Source organism: Peromyscus californicus, unplaced genomic scaffold (genome assembly GCF_007827085.1).
Source record: "Peromyscus californicus insignis strain IS unplaced genomic scaffold, ASM782708v3 Scaffold_7__1_contigs__length_154581171, whole genome shotgun sequence".
NCBI lineage: Eukaryota > Metazoa > Chordata > Mammalia > Rodentia > Cricetidae > Peromyscus > Peromyscus californicus.
Genome location: NW_026294595.1, coordinates 127,551,408 through 127,568,809, shown reverse-complemented (window position 1 = coordinate 127,568,809; position 17,402 = coordinate 127,551,408). Strand labels below are relative to the sequence as shown.

Here is a 17,402-nt window from a genome sequence, read left to right as displayed (position 1 = left end):
GAGAGAGTTCCAGGCCACCTAGGGATACACAGTGAGATTGTATCTCAAAAAAACAAACAAAATCCATAGTATAGGGGTTATAGCCAAAGCTAAAGGGTCCAAAGCACTTTCTACTTTTGCAGAAAACCCAGGTTGGATTCCCAGCACCCACATGGCTGTCTTTAACTTCTGTTCCAGAGGATCCAATGCCCTCTGTAGGTCCAAGACATGCAGGTGACATACATTCAGGCAAAATATCATATGCATAGAATAAAATAGAAAATATTTAAAATGTAAAAAACATGGCATACAGAGTTGTGAAATATTATATGAAAATCTATTAGCATATATAACTAATATATGCTAATTAAAACATTAAAAAAAAACAGAGGAAACACAACCTGGAGGTCAGCCCACCAGAGATAACAACTCCAAAGGCTCACATCACTTCTTCCTCATACATGCAAATAATGAGGGTAAGAGGAGAGCTGGCAGACTTCTGGCTTTCAAAGCAGGCTGGGGGTGCCGCCCAGAGGTAAGGTACTCACCTGTGCAAGCCCCTGGATTCAATCTCTGATACTACAAAAGGAGAAGCACCCCAACTTTTTATTTATTTATTTTAAAGGTTTTTTTTGTTTACGTGTCTTATGTATATGAACGCTTTATCTACATGTACACCTACACACCAGAAGAGGGCATCACATCCCACTATAGAAGGTCGTAAACCAGCATGTGGGTGCTGGGAATTGAACTCAGGTCCTCTGGAAGAGTAGCCAGTGCTCTTAACCTCAGAGTCATCGCTCTAGCCCCTTATTTATTTATTGCAATTAACAAATTAATTTATTTCCTTTGTGTGCCTGGGGGTACATATGGAGATGAGAAAAAAACTTGTGGATGTCAGTTCTCTCCTTCCTACCATGTGGGTCCTGGGGGTGGAACTTAGGTCATCAGGCTTGGTGGTAAGTGCCTTTACCTGTGGAGCCATCTTGCTGATCCTATTTATTTATTTCTATTTTATTTTATTGAGACCTGTCTCATGTAGCTCAGGCTGGCCTCAAACGCACTATGTAGCTTAGGCTGACCTTAAACTCCTGATTTACCTGCTTCCATCTCCCAAGAGGTGGGATTATAGTCCTGTAACACCACACCTAGCTTAAATAAACAAAACAATACCAATAAACTCCAGAAACTGAGCTCATTCAGTGGCTCCAGCTAGAAGCAGTAAGCCGCTTTTCTGTTGTGGCTTTTCTCTCGTCCTAGGTCCTGGGGTTAGACCCATTTATTGTCTTATAGTAACATTGTAGCAGGCAGTCTCCCTCAAAGTAACTCTATGACCACTTTGCTTATTGTCCCTGTTCTGGATCTCACTCTGTAGCCCAGGCTGGCCTCCAACTCACAGAGATCCGCCTGCCTCTGCCTCCTGAGTGCTGGGATTAAAGGCGTGTGCCACCACTGCTGCTCGGCCATCTCAGATTTTAGCATGCATCTCAACCACCCAGACAATATTAAAAGAAAGTTGGTAACACAGAGGGAGAGGGAGGTAGGAGAGAGAGATAAGTAATGCTAAGGATGTCTGAAAAAGCCATAAAGAATCACATTATCTTATGAGTTTATCTTAAAATATTAAAGTATCATGTGTATGTGTGGGCACATGTACACATATGTAGTTTAAATGGAGTTACGCCACACCAGGTGATAACACTCCTTTTGACCACACAGTTTTCTTCTGAAGAAACATGTTCATAATATATCAGGGAAAGAGGCTGTCCTGGAGTGACAGGCCTGAAGCTCCAGGGGGTACTAAGGCCAATCACACTGTAGAAGGAGAAGCATCCCAAACTCTGAAGCCCCCTACACAAGTTCAAATCCTGTCTGCTATGTACAAGCTGTGGGACAGCCTAGCTTCTCTGAAGATATGTGAATGAAAAAAAGAAAAAGGAAGGCCATGACTGCTCCTAGGTATGGTGGAGGAGAAAGTTTATTGTAGATAAAAGGGAGAGCATAGTCAGAGGCAGGGACGTCTGGGAGAGTCCAGAGTGAACATGACCCTGAGCCATGTGGTTGTGGTGTAGTGGTAGGAAGCCGGACTAAGAGACCAGGAGGGTAAAGGGTAGACAAAAAACCCAAAAAGTCCAGGTAACCAAAGTGGTTGGATTATATAGGGAAGGACAGCTCGGAGAAATGCGGCCCAGCCCCGGGGCTAGAGAAGTTTAGGGTAGGGGGCAGGGTATGCCAGCCATACCCTGTAACCGGTAGGGACTGAGGGATGCTGAGAACTTGGCTGCCAGGTCCACTTTGATATGTTAAATAGGCACCTTAGTCTTTGTCCTGGGTTTGAGACCCAACATCTTGGTTCAATGATGTTTGCCAGGCATAGACAAGGACACTAACTAGTTCTATCTCCACACAAATACCACACCACACCACACACAAACACACCATCAAACCCGTACACACACATATACCATCACCACCACCACCATCAAACACCCCCCAACAGTCACATACACACACCACACCATACACCACCACCACCACCATCAACACCCCCCACATCACTCCACACACACACATACACCATCACCACAACCACCATCAAACACCCCCCAACAGTCACATACACACACCACACCATACACCAACAACAACAACACCCCCCACACCACTTCACACACACACACACACACACACACACACCATCACCATCAAACATCCCCCCACACCACACTCACATACACAGTACATACATACACATATGCACACCACACCACACACCACCACCATCACCATTAAACACACACACACACCCCACACACGTGCACACCCTCACCAAACACAAACCGGGATAGTAACTATTTATCCTTCCTTCACGTTCTCCCTTCAACAAACACTTACTGGGGTTCAGCTATGGGCCCAGGGGAGCCTGAGAGGGAGCTGGCTATGTGGACACAGCCAACAGGCACTTAGCTGGAACCTGGGCTTGCCATAGCAGCTCTACTCATAGTAACCCCCTATCAAACTGCTGGGGGTATTTGAGAACAGTGAGGTGCATGTTATTGACTAGCTGTTGTCACTGTCCTCAGAGGGAAGTGTCGCCATAGATGGACACTAAGCTTGTGCTAGCCAACCATAGGGTAGAGGGGACTGTCTTCCCCTCCAAATTCCAGTGTCCTTTGGAGGAAGGCCAACTTTTGTGATTTTCCTTGGGCAGACGGATAATCACCTTAGGCCCCTAGTTCTGTAACAAGGGTCCATCTGTCTGTAACAGGCATCCATCTGTCTGGCAAGGGGGCTGGCATGCAGGAAAGACCACAGTACAGAATTCTGGACTTGGCTCTATAAATCTTTGTTTGCTTATTTATCTAGAGTTGGTTCTTTCTGTGTAGCCAAGGCTGGCTTTGAACTCTAGGTCCTCCTGAGTCAACTTGCCCAGGCACCATGCCCAGCTGGTTACACCGACTCTGAAGGCATTAGCATGGCATGGGCATTCCAAGCAGAAGAATGAGCCAGTTCCCATGCACCTCCATGGATGAAGTGGAGATATGTACTTTCAATGGGAAAAACAAGGTATAAAACACTGTTTGGGGTACACACTATACACGGGCACCCCCCCCCCCACACACACACACATGCACACACCAGGGCACTGGTATCAGGAGGAAGTTGAGGAAGCCCCTGTCCTCTGCATGGTTCCTATTATACTAACCTTTCGTTTGCATTGTCTGGTAGAAACACCACCACCAACATCTATGCATCAAAAACCCACTCTGTACAAAATTAAACCGTTAAAGTTACTAAGTAAAAAAAAAGGGGGGGGGCCTTGTGGACTAGGGACGTACCCTAGTTGGTAGAGTGCTTGCCTAGCATGCACAAAGCCTTGGGTTTGGATTTGATCCCCAACATGGCATAATCGGGTATGGTGGTACACTCCTGCAATCCAGGACTTGGGAGGCAGAGGCAGAAGGATGAGAAGTTCAAGGTCATTCTAGGACACACAGAGAGTCGGAGGCCTGGAATATATAAGACTCTGTCTCAAAAAGCAGGGGAGCAGGCCTGGTTAGGTCTCAGGAGCCAGGGGGTACCCCAGGGGAGGCTTCTCCATTCTTCACCCCGACCTTGCTGACCTCTGAGGGTTCAGGGGCACAGATGGGCTGCTGTCTGCTCCTGGGGTGGGGGCTGGGGGGAGCAGATACAAAGGATGTGACTACAGGGCAAGTCCAAGCTGGGAGGGTAGCTGCAGCTGCATTTCTCACACAGCATCCTGCTGGAAGGCCTGTGGGGGAGGGGCACCAGCTTGCTCCTCTGCCTACAAGTCCAAGGTCATCTCTGGTCACAGAGGCCTGCCCTGCTTGGAGGAATGGAGGTGGGCAGTATGCTGCTGTTGCCACCACAGTTGATAGGGAAGAAGGTCTTGGTCAAATCTGAGACACCCAAGCCTGCCTGGTTAATAAAGATGTTGACTCCCACGTCCTCTTGGACCTCATCCTGTCTCAAGCTCCCAGCCATGTGGCCGGGCTCTTTGCTTTTGAAGTTTTTTTTCTTTTCATTTTTTTGTTTTGTTTTGGTTTGGTTTTTCAAGACAGGGTTTCTCTGTGTAGCTTTGCGCCTTTCCTGGATCTCACTCTGTAGACCAGGCTGACCTTGAACTCACAGAGATCCGCCTGCCTCTGCCTCCCGAGTGCTGGGATTAAAGGCGTGTGCCACCACCGCCCAGCCCTTCATTTTGTTCTTTTCAAGTAAGGTTTCTCTGTGTAGCCCTGGCTGTCCTGGAACTTGCTCTGTAGACCAGGCTAGGCTCAAACTCAGAGATCCGCCTGCCTCTGCCTCCCGAGTGCTGGGATTAGGACATGTACCACCACCACCCGGCTCTGCTTTTGAAGTATATATATCATATGTATTTCAGGAAAATATTCTCATTGTAAAAATCTCAAACATTGCCGGGCGGTGGTGGCGCACGCCTTTAATCCCAGCACTCGGGAGGCAGAGCCAGGCGGATCTCTGTGAGTTTGAGGCCAGCCCGGGCTACCAAGTGAGTTCCAGGAAAGGCGCAAAGCTACACAGAGAAACCCTGTCTCGAAAAACCAAAAAAAAAAAAAAAAAAAAAAACTCAAACATTAATAAAATACAGTCAGTAAAGACCAATCAACTTCCCCATATTTCCTGAACTCTGTCCCCTCAAACTGTTGTTAGTTGATGAGAAACATAAACATTTTCCTGTGGTGGGCATACAGCCATTCACACTACACCTGTGCTGTCCTTGCCTGGGTCCAGGTCCTGGTATTATGTGAACTTGTCTGTTTAGGCGTGCTTCTCACAGAAACACTAACATCCATGTTAGATGTTAGATACCTTATTTTTCACTGGGCACCTCGTGGACATTTTTTTTGTGTGTGGGTCATTGCATATACAACCACTTCCTTTTTAGTAGCTGGGGAGTCCTCTTCCTCTCCCTCCTCTTCTTCCTCCTAGTCTTCTTCCTCTTCCTCTTCCTCCTGCCTTTCTTTTCCTTTGAGGCAGGGTGCCTCCTGTGTTGCTCAGGTTGGTCTCCAGTTCCTAGGCTCAAGTAATCCTCCTGCCTCAGCCTCCCAAATAGCTAGGACTATAGGTGCCTGCCACTGTACAGAGTCTGTGCACACAACTCCGTAACATGAGCTGGTCCCTCATTCCTCTGTCCATACCCTGACTTTATTTATTCTTCCTTGCAATGCTGGGGATGGAACTCAGGCCTCTGTGCACCCTGGGCAAGGGTTCTACCACTGTGCTGCACTCCCAAGGCTGTCCAGTCTGCGGTCAGTACACATCTAACTCATCTGCACAGTTTAGCTTCTGCAAGTAACCCGGCAGTTACACTTCCAGCTGAAGGAGTTTCTCAAGGACAGGTGCTCACCAAACCCCCGGCTTCTCAAAATGCACAGGTACTCAAAGCAAATTGCCCTCCCCAAAACCTGACATCCATCCTATGTCAGCCACTCCTGGAATCAAGTGGTTCTCCTGACTCAGCCTTCCTAGGAGCTTGGACTATAAGGCATGGACCAGCACGCCTGGTGTGTTGAGTTGACTTTAAAACATTTTAAAATGATATTTACTTGTTTATTGTTATGTGTGTGCATTTGCAAGTGCTATGTCATGTAGGTGGGGGTCAGAGGACAACTTGCAGGAATTGGTTCTCTCCTTCTACCATGGGATCTTGAAGAGTGAGCTCAGGTCAGCAGGCTTGGTTGCAAGCATCTTTGCCTGCTGAACCGTGTCAGGGCCCTGGGCTGACTTTTTTGGTGTTTGTTTGTTTATTTGTTTGAGGTAGGGCCTCACTTTGCAGATTTGGCTGGCCTAGAACTCGCTAGGTAGACCAGGCTGGCCTCAAACTGTCAGTGGCCTGCTTGACTCTGTCTCTGGAGTGCTGGGATCAAAGGTGTATACTACCACTCTTGGGTCTGGGTTGACTTTAAAAATGTTTTTTTCTAGTTTTGTTTCATATGTGTATGAGTGTTTTGCTTGCATGTATGTATGTACAATCACATGTATGCTTGGGAACCAGAAGAGGGCTTCACATTCCCCGGAACTGGAGTTAGTTACAGATGGTTGTAAGCCATCATATGGATGCTAAGACTCAAACCCAGGTCCTCTGGAAGAGCAGCCAGTGCTCTTAACCACTGAACCATCTCACCAGTTCCCCTGGCTTGACTTTTAAAAGCCAGATAACTTTCTAGCCATCTTGGCTTGCCCTCCTTGTAAGAAGGGCCTTGACCTCCTGCCTAGGATGATTTCAGCGGCAAAGGGAGGAAGGCCTCCCCCTTCACATGTCTGCACCAAAATGCCATTTGATTGTGGTTCCTTCCCAAAGAATGGGGCTGGGGACGGCTTGCCCCTAGCAGTCCTCAGTCTGTCAGTGCTCTGGGTGCCTGACTTCCTGCCACAAAGGCTGGGATGGTGAGGAGGGAGGGCAAAGAGGGAGAACTTGGGAGGGGGGAAGCAAAGGGGGCCAAAGGACCCCTCAGTGCTGGCCAGTTCATGCCCAGAGCAGGTGCCATAACTGTTCACCCTGAGGAGCAGCATGGACTCACAGGACAGGGGGAGCAAGAGGTCCGACGATGAGCCAGCTCTGTCTGGCACAGTGTGGGCCTAGTCTCCTAGCATCCTGCTCTATCACTACACAGTGATCTACCCCAGGCTTGTCTCCCACCAACACTCACAGGATTCAGACCCACACAGTCACTGCCATAAACGCTCTAATGTGTGCTAGGAACACCCACACGGGTCTGGAACATCCCCCACAAGAAGGGGTGGTGGGAACACGACTATCAGTAGGGTAGGATCTGTGGGAAGAACCTTCCAGGTAGCAAGAACAGACTGTAGAAAGCTGTACTGGTAGTGATTTCCATCCGATGGTGAAGCCAATCCTGGTCCGTGTCTCCGTGTGATGGCACAGCTGGATGGCTGGAGGCCCGGCCTTTACCACGGTATGAATGCAACACAGGGTAGCTCAAGGCTGAACCCATCCTTATTTTCATTTGTGGTCAGTGGTAGCTCTTGTGTTAACTCAGCTGTCACCACTCACTTTCAGACTCCTAAAGACGTGGACACCATGACCGTCAGCCAGCCAGCGACAAAGGTACTAGGCTGGGGTTCCGCAGGCCCAAGGGCAAGGCTAGTGACTCCCCACGAGTGCTTGGAGCAGCAGTAGATCTACCCTACAGGAAAAACAAGAAGGTGGGGGGAGGAAGAGAAAGGGAGGCTGGGGGAGGGTGCAGATGGGTGAAGGAATAGAGGGATGGAGGGAGGGAGAGATGGATGGATGGAGAGCAGATGAATAGAGGGGTAGATGGATGGATGTACAGGGGAGAAAATGATTGGGGACAAAGAAGCATGAAGGTCTTCTGACCATTGGACAGAGAGGACAGGTCACTGTCAGGGGTACTTCGAGGCACCTGACTTGAGGTTTCCAGGTAGAAAGTAGGATCAGAGTAACCCGGTGTGCTCCTAGCTAGTGGGCAATGGGCAGAGATGGCAGAGGCTGCAGAAGCTCTGCCCGAGGCAGTGAAGGCTGCTTAAGAGACAGTCTGGGCTGGCCTTGGACCCTGGGGGGCTTTGGGGGTAATGGTGACAGGCTGTGGGTGCTGGAAAGCAGAAGGCAGCCACAGGCTGTGAGTGTGATGGTTAGTTGGTTGTTTTTTTTGTTTGTTTGTTTTTTTCCTTGTTTGATTCTGTTTTGTGACAGTTTCACTATGTAGCCCAGGCTGTCTCAACTTCACAGGGCTCCGCCTGCCTCTGCCTCCTGAGTGCTGGGATTAAAGGCATGCGCCACCACCGCCGGGCGATGGTTAGTTTTCATTATCAACTTGACATGAGGGAGAATCACCTGGGAAGAGAGTCTTTTTTTTTTTAAGATTTATTTATTTATTATGTATACAGCATGTATGACCGCAGGTCAGAAGAGGGCGCCAGATCTCATTATAGATGGTTGTGAGCCACCATGTGGTTGCTGGGAATTGAACTCAGGACCTCTGGAAGAGGAGTCAGTGCTCTTAACCTCTGAGTCATCTTTCCAGCCCGGGGAAGAGAGTCTTAATAAAGGATCACCTAGATCAGGCTGGCCAGTGGGCATGTCTGCTTGGGAGGGGCCTCGTCTTGATTACATTAATTGATGTGGGAAGACCCAGCCTAAACATGGAAGGCATGCCTTGGGTTTGGGTTCTGAACTGGGTAAGAGCAGAGAAAGTGAGTTGAACACAGGCATGCACTCTTTCCTTTCTGCTCTGGACTTGTGGTGTGATGTGATTAGCTGTTAGTTCTCTACCTCGACTTCCCTGCCACGACGGACTGTAACTCGAAATCCTGAGCTGTAATAAACCCTTCCTCCCGTAAAATGCTTCCCTGTCAGGATGTTTTGTGCCTGCAATAGAAAAGAAACTAAGATACTGAGCCTCAGTTTCCCAGTCTCCATGTAGAAACAATAGAACCTTCCTCACAGTCATTCTGGGGAATGAAGAGAGAAACCTCGGGGCAGAGACCTTCTGAAGAGGGACAGTCGTAATGGAATTTAGGACTGGGTGTGGCTCAGTGATACAGTAGATATTTCAGCATGTATGACACTCTGCTCCCAGTTTTAAGGGGGCAGGGACAGGACATCCTGGCTACTGTGCCTACAGGCTTTAGTGCATTCCGGGCACTATTTTTTCTTTTTAAATTTTATTATATTTATTTCATGTGTATGAGTATCTTACCTGTGTGAATGGCATGCAATGCCTGTGGAGGCCAGAAGAGGGCGTCAGAGATAGACTGGAACTGGAGTTACCCTCAGTTGTTAGGTGCTATGGGTGCTTGGGAACAGAATCCAGGTCCTCTGCAGTATCAGCAAATGCTTTTTTTTTTTTTTTTTTTTTTTTTTGAGACAGGATTTCTCCGTGTAGTTTTGGTGCCTGTCCTGGATCTCGCTCTGTAGACCAGGCTGGCCTCGAACTCACAGAGATCTGCCTGGCTCTGCCTTCTGAGTGCTGGGATTAAAGGCGTGGGCCGCCGCCGCCACCACCACCCGGCCAGCAAATGCTCTTAATTGCTGAGCCATCTCTTCAGTCCCCAGGCACTCTTTTTTAAAAAATTAATTAATTAATGTAGTTATTTATTTAATGTATTTATGAATATGTGTCTGAGTGTGTGTAGTGTGTGTGTGTGTGTGTGTGTGTGTGTGAAGCACATACACGCAGGTGCCCAGATCTCTTGGAACTGGAGTTACAGATGGTTGTGAGCTACCTGACATGCATGGGTGCTTGGAACCTGAACCTGTGTCCTCTGAACAGCAAGTGCTCTCAATCACTGAGCCATCTCTCCAGGTACACCCTTCGTCCCACATAGCATCAGGGTTTTTTTTGGTTTGTTTTTTTTTGGGGGGGGGAGGGGTGTCAAGGTTTCTCTGTGTAGTCCTGGCTGACCTGGAACTTGCTGTGTGGACCAGGCTGTCCTCAAACTCAGAGAGATCCGTGTGTCTCTGCTTTCAGAGCACTGGGGATTTAAGGTGTGTCTCACCATGCCTGATCTCAGGCACTCTTTGCTGCCCATCCTGCCCCACCTCTTCTGTTATGTTGCCTGGCACACAGCCTCATTGCCACCTGGATAAATGTGAACCCTGCAAATGGCTGGTGCTGACTCGTGGCATGCCTTGCTGCGTCACTCTTGATTCAAATGGCTTACAGTTCCCTGTAGCCGCAGCCAGCACAGAACTCTCCTACACTGATACCCAGTTCTTTCTGCACACACTCTGTAGACCTTATGCTCTATGGCTAGCTGACCCTAGCTAGGGCCAGCAGGACTCGGCCACCCAGGCTGCTATCCAGGAGCTGGGAAACAGCAGTCTGCTTTGGGCCTGGGGCTGGCCACAGCCTTAGTTTCCGATCTGTAAGATAGAAGAGCTGGCAATCTGACTTGACAACTCCCAAGGGCCTTGTTTGTCTCCAACCCCCATCCCTGCCCTCTGGCTTGTATTCCCAGTAGGCATACCGCTAAAGGGCGTGGGGCCCTGTCCAGATCAGGGGGGCTGGCAGGAAGTTTGAGTTTGACTCTATACTCCCCATCACAGCCCTCAGTGATGGGTGCCTACCTGGATCAATCACTTCAGCAAGCCTCTGTTTCCCAGTCTGGGAATGACTGCTCCCTTCTTCGGTCCCAGTGTCCAGGCTGCTGGAAGCTCGCCTGAGCTGTGGGATAGGAAAGAGCTTTACTTGTTGGGAAGATTCATTGTGGTGACTGCAGGTGTGACCCCTAAAGAACATCAAAACTGAGATGCCCCTACCCCGAAGGCTGGAGCCCTGGCAGTTTTGTGCTGAACAGACAGCCTCCCCGGGGCCTTAATAGCCCCCCTGCACCAGGCTGGGCTGTCCTTTAGTGGGTACCCCCACCAGGGGCCCTGTACTATCTTAGTTAGGGTTTCTGTTGCTGTAACAAAAACATGACCAAAAGCAACTTGGGGAGAAAAGCGTTTACATCACCTCACAGATTATAGTCCATCACTGGGGAAAGCCAGGGAGGAACCTGGAGGCAGGAGCTGATTCAGAGGCCATGGAGGAGTGCTGCTGACTGGCTTGCTCCTCATGGCTTGCTCAGCCTGCTTTCTTTCTAACACCCAGGATCACCTGCCGGGGGGGGGGGGGGGGGGGGGGGTAGCACAACTCACAGTGAAGTAGGTCCCTCCACATCAATCATCTATCAAGAAAATGCCCTACAAGGCAATCCAGTGGGGGGCGTTTTCTCAATTGAGGTTCCCTCTTCCCAAATGCTTCTAGCTTGTGTCAAGTTGACACAAAACTAGGCGGCATTGTGACCGTGGAGGGGGAGGGGAGAGTATGCAACATCACACCCCCACACACACACATCCTGTCCATTCTTCTTCCTCTTCCTCTAGGACCCACGGCCCTCCCCTGCCACCTTCCCTACTTTCCCTGGGCCTGCTCCGTGTCCACTCTGCCTGAGGAACCCCTAGATACCGGATTCCGGGCAGACCTCCTCTGCCAAGTGCCCTCCAAGGTCAGCCTGTGCAGAGCACCGTGAGGCCAAGGGGAGGGAGAAAGGTGTCCTTGTGCTCTGCAGTCTTCTGACCCAGCTACTGTCCCAGAGCCCGTGTGGTGTTGTGGTACACCCCACGCCCTTATCACAGGAAACCATCCCAGGGTCTCTTCCCTTAGGCCATGCTGTCCTTCCCTCTCCTCTGACCTGTCCTTCTGCCTGTCAAGCCTTCCTCGGGCCTCTTTTTCCTGCTGTCCCCTGTTGACTGGGTGGGGAGACCTCTTTCCCTCTGAGAGTGAACTTAAGTCATATCTGTGCAGGTCTGGAGGGGACCGTGAGCCTGGAAGGCAGGAGCAGGTTTCCCAGGTGCACTGAGCCTGGCTGGGTGCCTGGCACCTTCTGCCACTCCTTAGATGTGTGCTGGACAGCTGAATGAATAGACACCCCTCGCCACTCTCCGCATGGCCACCCGGGGCAGTTAGGAGTCTGTGTGACTTCAAGCACAGACAGACTGAGCTATATTTAGACACCAGGGCCAGGGCGAGCTTCTCGGGCGGAGGAGGTGGCAGAGCCCTGCAGCGGGGCCCCAGGGGACTCCTCATGCAGTGGGACAGTCGCTGTGTGAGAGGCCAGAGTCATTACACTCCCACAGGCTCCCCTACCCGAGAAAGGCAGGGACAGCTTCCCTTCGCCCCTGGAGACTCTCAGGCTGGCTTCATGTGCAGCTGAAAAAAAAATGAGAGCGGGTCTGGTTGGTCAGTTCTGAGGCTGGGCCAGACCGAGGGCAGGAGTTTGGGGGCTCCTTTGGTCTGTTCCTGTTCTGTCTACTTGTCCTCTCTCCCTTCCTCCTCAGTGGGCACCTAGCCAGGCTAGCTGGGTGTGGCCAGTGGGGAGCCCAGGAGGGGCTGTCCTAGTCCTGGCCCCCAGCTAGCTACCCAGCTCTGGGGCGGGCAGGAGGCAGGATGGATGTTCGCAATAATTACCCAGCTGCAGCTTCCTCGGAGCGGCAGCCATAGCAACCGGGCTAGCGCCCCAGCCGCGGCCAAGGGGCAGGGGGAGACATGGGCGCCCTGGGAAGGTCGGGGAGGGTAGCTCTAGGCACAGCCCCCAGCTCCCTCTGTTGGCACCCTCACTGGCTCACGCATCTCCAGGGGCGGGGGAGGAGGCTTTGTCAGCGCCGCCGGGAGGTTGGCACAGCCCAGAGGAGTGTCAGGAGAAGCACCATTCCCTTTGCCAGGGCTGTAGGGCAGGGAGAGCCGGTATCAGGGGGCAGGTGAGCCCAGAGTCCCAGTACTTAGAGCTCAATTGGGCCCATGCATGTCCCCCTCTTCAGCGGCTGGCCATGGACCCAGGACAGCTAATGTAACCACCCATAGTACCATCCCTCTCCAGGTGTGCATCACCCCTGTGGCTGCTGGCGCTCCCTTGGGAGGGATGTTTATGGCTCACTCACCCAGGTCCTCTCATAGTAGGCACGGAGCTGCTTTCGGCAGGATTGGTTCTGCTTGGGGGTTTGCCTGTGAGGGAGGGCCTTGGGACCACAAAATCACCTCCCCCACTCTATTGTAGGAGGCTCCGCCTCCCTCCCTCCTGTGGAAGTTGGATTAGATGGAGGGACTGTGTTTACCGCTCATTTTATAGGCAGGAAAATTGAGGCCAGAGAGATGACCTGTCTAAGGTCACACAGCTTAAAAAAAAACGTGGAGTCTTGATTCAGCCTAGTCTTGCTTTGCCTTGCCAGTGCTGTGGAGCCCATTTGCCCCTTCAAGCTATCTGGCAGTGCTGCTCAATGGTCAGCTGGAATCAATGTCTCTGATTTTCTTATCTGCAAGACGGGAATGTAGCAGGATTGTCCCCGTAGACAGTGCAGGGATTAAAGAAAGCAGATTGGAGAGTGTGGCACCTGGCTCGTGGGAAGTGTGAGCCACTGTTACAGCTGGAATAGGTGTCTTTTCCTGTTGTTACAACAGGGGGAGGCAGCAGGCCTTGATGTTTACCAAGGCCCCTTTGGCTCTGCCGGCCCCCTAAGGTTTTTTGGGTCCCTTGCCAGCTGGGCTGGGCAGGCTCTGGGACGTGGGAATTCACAGCCCAGTGAGGAGGTGGGTGCTAAATAGACTAATCCCATGAGTCCCAAGTCCCGAGAGTGCCACCAGTCTGAGGTGTGTAGACTGGAGAGAGTAGATGGAAGCCTGGGGCGGGGTGGGGGGTGGGGGGTAGGGTGGGGCAGGGCCTTGACAGTCACAGGAATTACCTCTTCCTTGCCTCCACCCCCCAGGCCTGGAAAAGTCAAAAGAATATTCTAGAATAGAGTGTCACTGGAGTGTCACTGGAAGAACTGAAGAGGGAGCAGGGTTTGGGGACACAGGAGACTGAGCTTGGGCTGGGTTCCTGGGTCTTTAAGAATCTGAGTTCTTGGGTGTAATTCTCAAACAGCACTTAGCTCTGACCTGGTTGGTTTTTTTTTGTTGTTGTTGTTTTTTTTTTTTTTTTTTTTGGTCAACTTGACACAGCTAGAGTTATCTGGGAAGAGGAAACTCAACTGAGAAAATGCCTCCACCAGATTGGCCTGCAGGCAATCCTGCAGGGCATTTTCTTAATTACTGAGTGATTCAGGTAGTGCCTTCTGAGGTGTATTGGTGGTCCTGAGGTGTATAAGGGAGCAGGCCAAGAAAGCCATGGGGAACAAACCAGTAAGCAGCGATCCTCCATGGCTTCTGCTTAAGTTCCTGCCTCCAGGTTCCTGCCCTTAGTTTTTCCCCTGACTTCCCTTCATGATGAACTGTGATTGGGACATGGAACCTGAAATAAACCCTTTCCTCCCCAAGTTGCTTTGGGTCATGGTGTTTTGTCACAGCCTAGAAACACTAAGATGGGGTTGATGTGTGCTTTTTGAGCGAATGAGTGGATGAATGAATGACTTAATGATGGGGAGCCACCTTCTGCCCTGGCCCAGCACTCATCCCCTCTCTCTGCCCCCCCACCCCCCACCCTCTGGCCACTAGCTTAGTCTAGTACATTATCAGCCACCACCCCTGGGAGCCCATAGCATGAGGTGAAGGATCAAGAATTAAATGGAAAAATCCCAGCTCAGCAAACTGGCCATTGTACAGAAGCACGTTCTGAGGAAAGAAAGTACACACCAGGCCAGTCGGGATACTGCTTGAGTGGGGTGTTGAAGGGTCAACAGGAGTTCATCAGGCTGCTGAGGTGAAGGACACAGCATCTGTGTAGTCAGAGAGACAGGAAACACCCCAGCAGGATGTTCTGTAGAAGAAGGTAACAAATAAGGTAGCAATTTCATTGAACACTGACTGTACGTCTGCCCAATGCTCCAGGGTAAGCTTGTTAGAACCCTTGGCACCAGAGGCCTGTGTCTTCTCCCCTTCTCCCCTCACCAACCTCTCCAGTGTAGCCCTGGCTAGACTCAAACTCATGGATGATCCTTCTGCCTCTGCCTCCCAAGTGCTGGGATCACAAGCCTGTGCTATCAGCACCCATCATAATTCACTTTTATTTTTTTATTTTATTTTTTTTTTAAAGATTTATTTATTTATTATGTATACAGTGTTCTGTCTGCACATATCCCTGCAGGCCAGAAGAGGGCACCAGATCTCATTATAGATGGTTGTGAGCCACCATGTGGTTGCTGGGAATTGAACTCAGGACCTTTGGAAGAACAAGCAGTGCTCTTAACCTCTGAGCCATCTCTCCAGCCCCATTTTTTTTTTAAATTTATTTATTTATTATGTATACAGTGTTCTGTCTGCATGTATGCTTGCAGGCCAGAAGAGGGCACCAGATCTCATTACAGATGGTTGTGAGCCACCATGTGGTTGCTGGGAATTGAACTCAGGACCTCTGGAAGAGCAGTCAGTGCTCTTAACCTCTGAGCCATTTCTCCAGCCCCATAATTCACTTTTATTGATGAGGGATTGAGGCTCAGATGTTAAGTGGCTTGTCCAAGGTCATACCACGCAAACATCAACATCCACGCTTTCAATTGTCCCAGCATTAGTCCAGGCTGAGCTGAACCACGAAGGGCCAGGAATCATACCCGATCCTAGGGTCACCAGACAGCCACGATAGGTTTTGATGTGGGAAAGATGGATGGGAAGGCCCAGACCAGCTTGGAAGCTGCTTTAATAGTTTATGTGAGGGGTAGTGAGGGTTGACCTCAGTGGGTGGGGGGGGGGTATTTAGGGAAGACAAGAGGGGTTGCTTTGGGAGACACAGAAAGGGAAGTAAGTGTGTGGCTGCCATGGCTCCTGGGTGGATGTGTGGAGCTCAACTAGAGTGGAACTCCAAGGAGTTCTTTTTTTTTTTTTTTTTTTTTCGAGACAGGGTTTCTCTGTGTAGCTTTGCGCCTTTCCTGGAACTCACTCTGTAGACCAGGCTGACCTCGAACTCACAGAGATCCGCCTGGCTCTGCCTCCTGAGTGCTCGGATTAAAGGTGTGCACCGCCACCGCCCGGCTCACAGAGTTCTTGCGGGAAGCTGATGCTCTTTTCTCTCTACTAGTTAATTGTATGTGTCAACGACTTTACAATTTCTCTCTGTGAGCCGGGCAGTGGTGGCGCACGCCTTTAATCCCAGCACTCGGGAGGCAGAGCCAGGCGGATCTCTGTGAGTTCGAGGCCAGCCTGGGCTACCAAGTGAGTTCCAGGAAAGGTGCAAAGCTACACAGAGAAACCCTGTCTCGAAAAACCAAAAAAAAAAAACAAAACAAAACAATTTCTCTCTGTGAGATTATAAGCGTTTTAGAAAAAAGAAGGAAGGAAGGAAGGAACGAAGGAAGGAAGGAAGGAAAGAAAGAAGAAAAAAGAGCAGGTAGGTGGGACAGGGCAGTTCTTAACTCAATTGAAGTTGCCCAAGGCTCCCATCTCAGGCCTGGGAGTACCACCATGGATTTCCCAGCAAGCCAAGGAGGGCAGAAGGTGTCACTGTGGGTGGCTGTGACCCTTGAGTGTGCAAGTGGCAGCTGGCGGCTATGAGGGACCAGGCAGGGGGCTGCCTTGGGTTTCTTCCAGATGCTGCTGGAGCTACAGAAATTGGAGAAGTTTCTAGAAGCCTGGCAACAGCATTCCTTCTCTGTCTGGCTTCCCAAGGCTGGTCCAGTAAACTGAGCCCAACCCCACCCCACCCCCACTCACCCCTGCACCACCCCAGCTGCCCACTACTCTGGGAGTGTTCAGCAACAGGACAGGCAGGTGGAGGCTGGAGCTGCAGGTGCTGTGCATGTCACCTGAGCCCTGATATTGCTGCCCCTTCAGGGAGGGGGAGTCCCGACAGAGAGAGGAGCCCCTATAGGGAGAGGGAGTTGCATTACCATGGATGCCTTCCAGTTAGCCCACTGGCCTCCCCTGGCTCCGAACTTGGGACTAGGGTGTTGTTCTGTTGACCTTTGACCTGGCCACATGACCCCTGTAGGCATCTGAAGCCAGAAGGGGCTGGGATTTGGTGGGAGGGGCAGGTTCCCTGGGTACCTCAGTCCTGGGTGTGAATCCTAGCCTCTGTTGGTTGACACTCAGGTACCCTTGCCCACATCTTGGTTTCTCGAATCATCAGTTGCCCTGCCTGCCCCTGACATGGGGGCCTGTGGAGGTTGGCAAGTTCCTGCCCAGAGATGCTGAAAAGAATGCGATTCATCCCCCATTCCCTCCTCTGTCAGTGAACACGAGGAGAGAAGTGTCCCAAACTGATCCCAATGGAACCACTAGAAGCCAGTGAGTCTGAACAGCCGCTGTGAAAGGCCTAATGGTACTGTCAGCTCGGCATCCAGATGGGCACCCAGAGCAGAGCCCGCCTAGCCAGATGGCTGAGGCCCAGGGGGCCAGAGTCAGGACTGTGGGGCATGGGCAGCCGAGGCAAGCCTGCTCTCTTGGCCTCTCGGCCCTGCCTTTCCCTGTAGCCTCAGCTGCCCTGGCCTGTCT

The 17,402-nt window shown here is 50.9% G+C and overlaps 1 long non-coding RNA gene across 3 annotated transcripts; it reads right to left on the bottom strand.

Annotated features, from left to right (window-relative positions):
* Positions 1–5,091: 5,091 nt before the first annotated feature.
* Positions 5,092–13,019, bottom strand: LOC128102009 (uncharacterized). Of its 3 annotated transcripts, XR_008215295.1 has the most exons (4): positions 12,926–13,002; positions 12,135–12,197; positions 10,571–10,667; positions 5,092–7,667 (listed from the first exon to the last, which is right to left on the bottom strand). It is a non-coding gene; the product is annotated as an uncharacterized LOC128102009 (long non-coding RNA). The 3 variants fall into 3 exon arrangements; XR_008215296.1 differs by lacking the exon at positions 12,135–12,197 and having other exon boundaries at positions 5,092–7,711; positions 12,926–13,019; XR_008215294.1 differs by lacking the exon at positions 12,135–12,197 and having other exon boundaries at positions 12,926–13,019.
* Between the last annotated feature and the right edge of the window lie 4,383 nt (positions 13,020–17,402).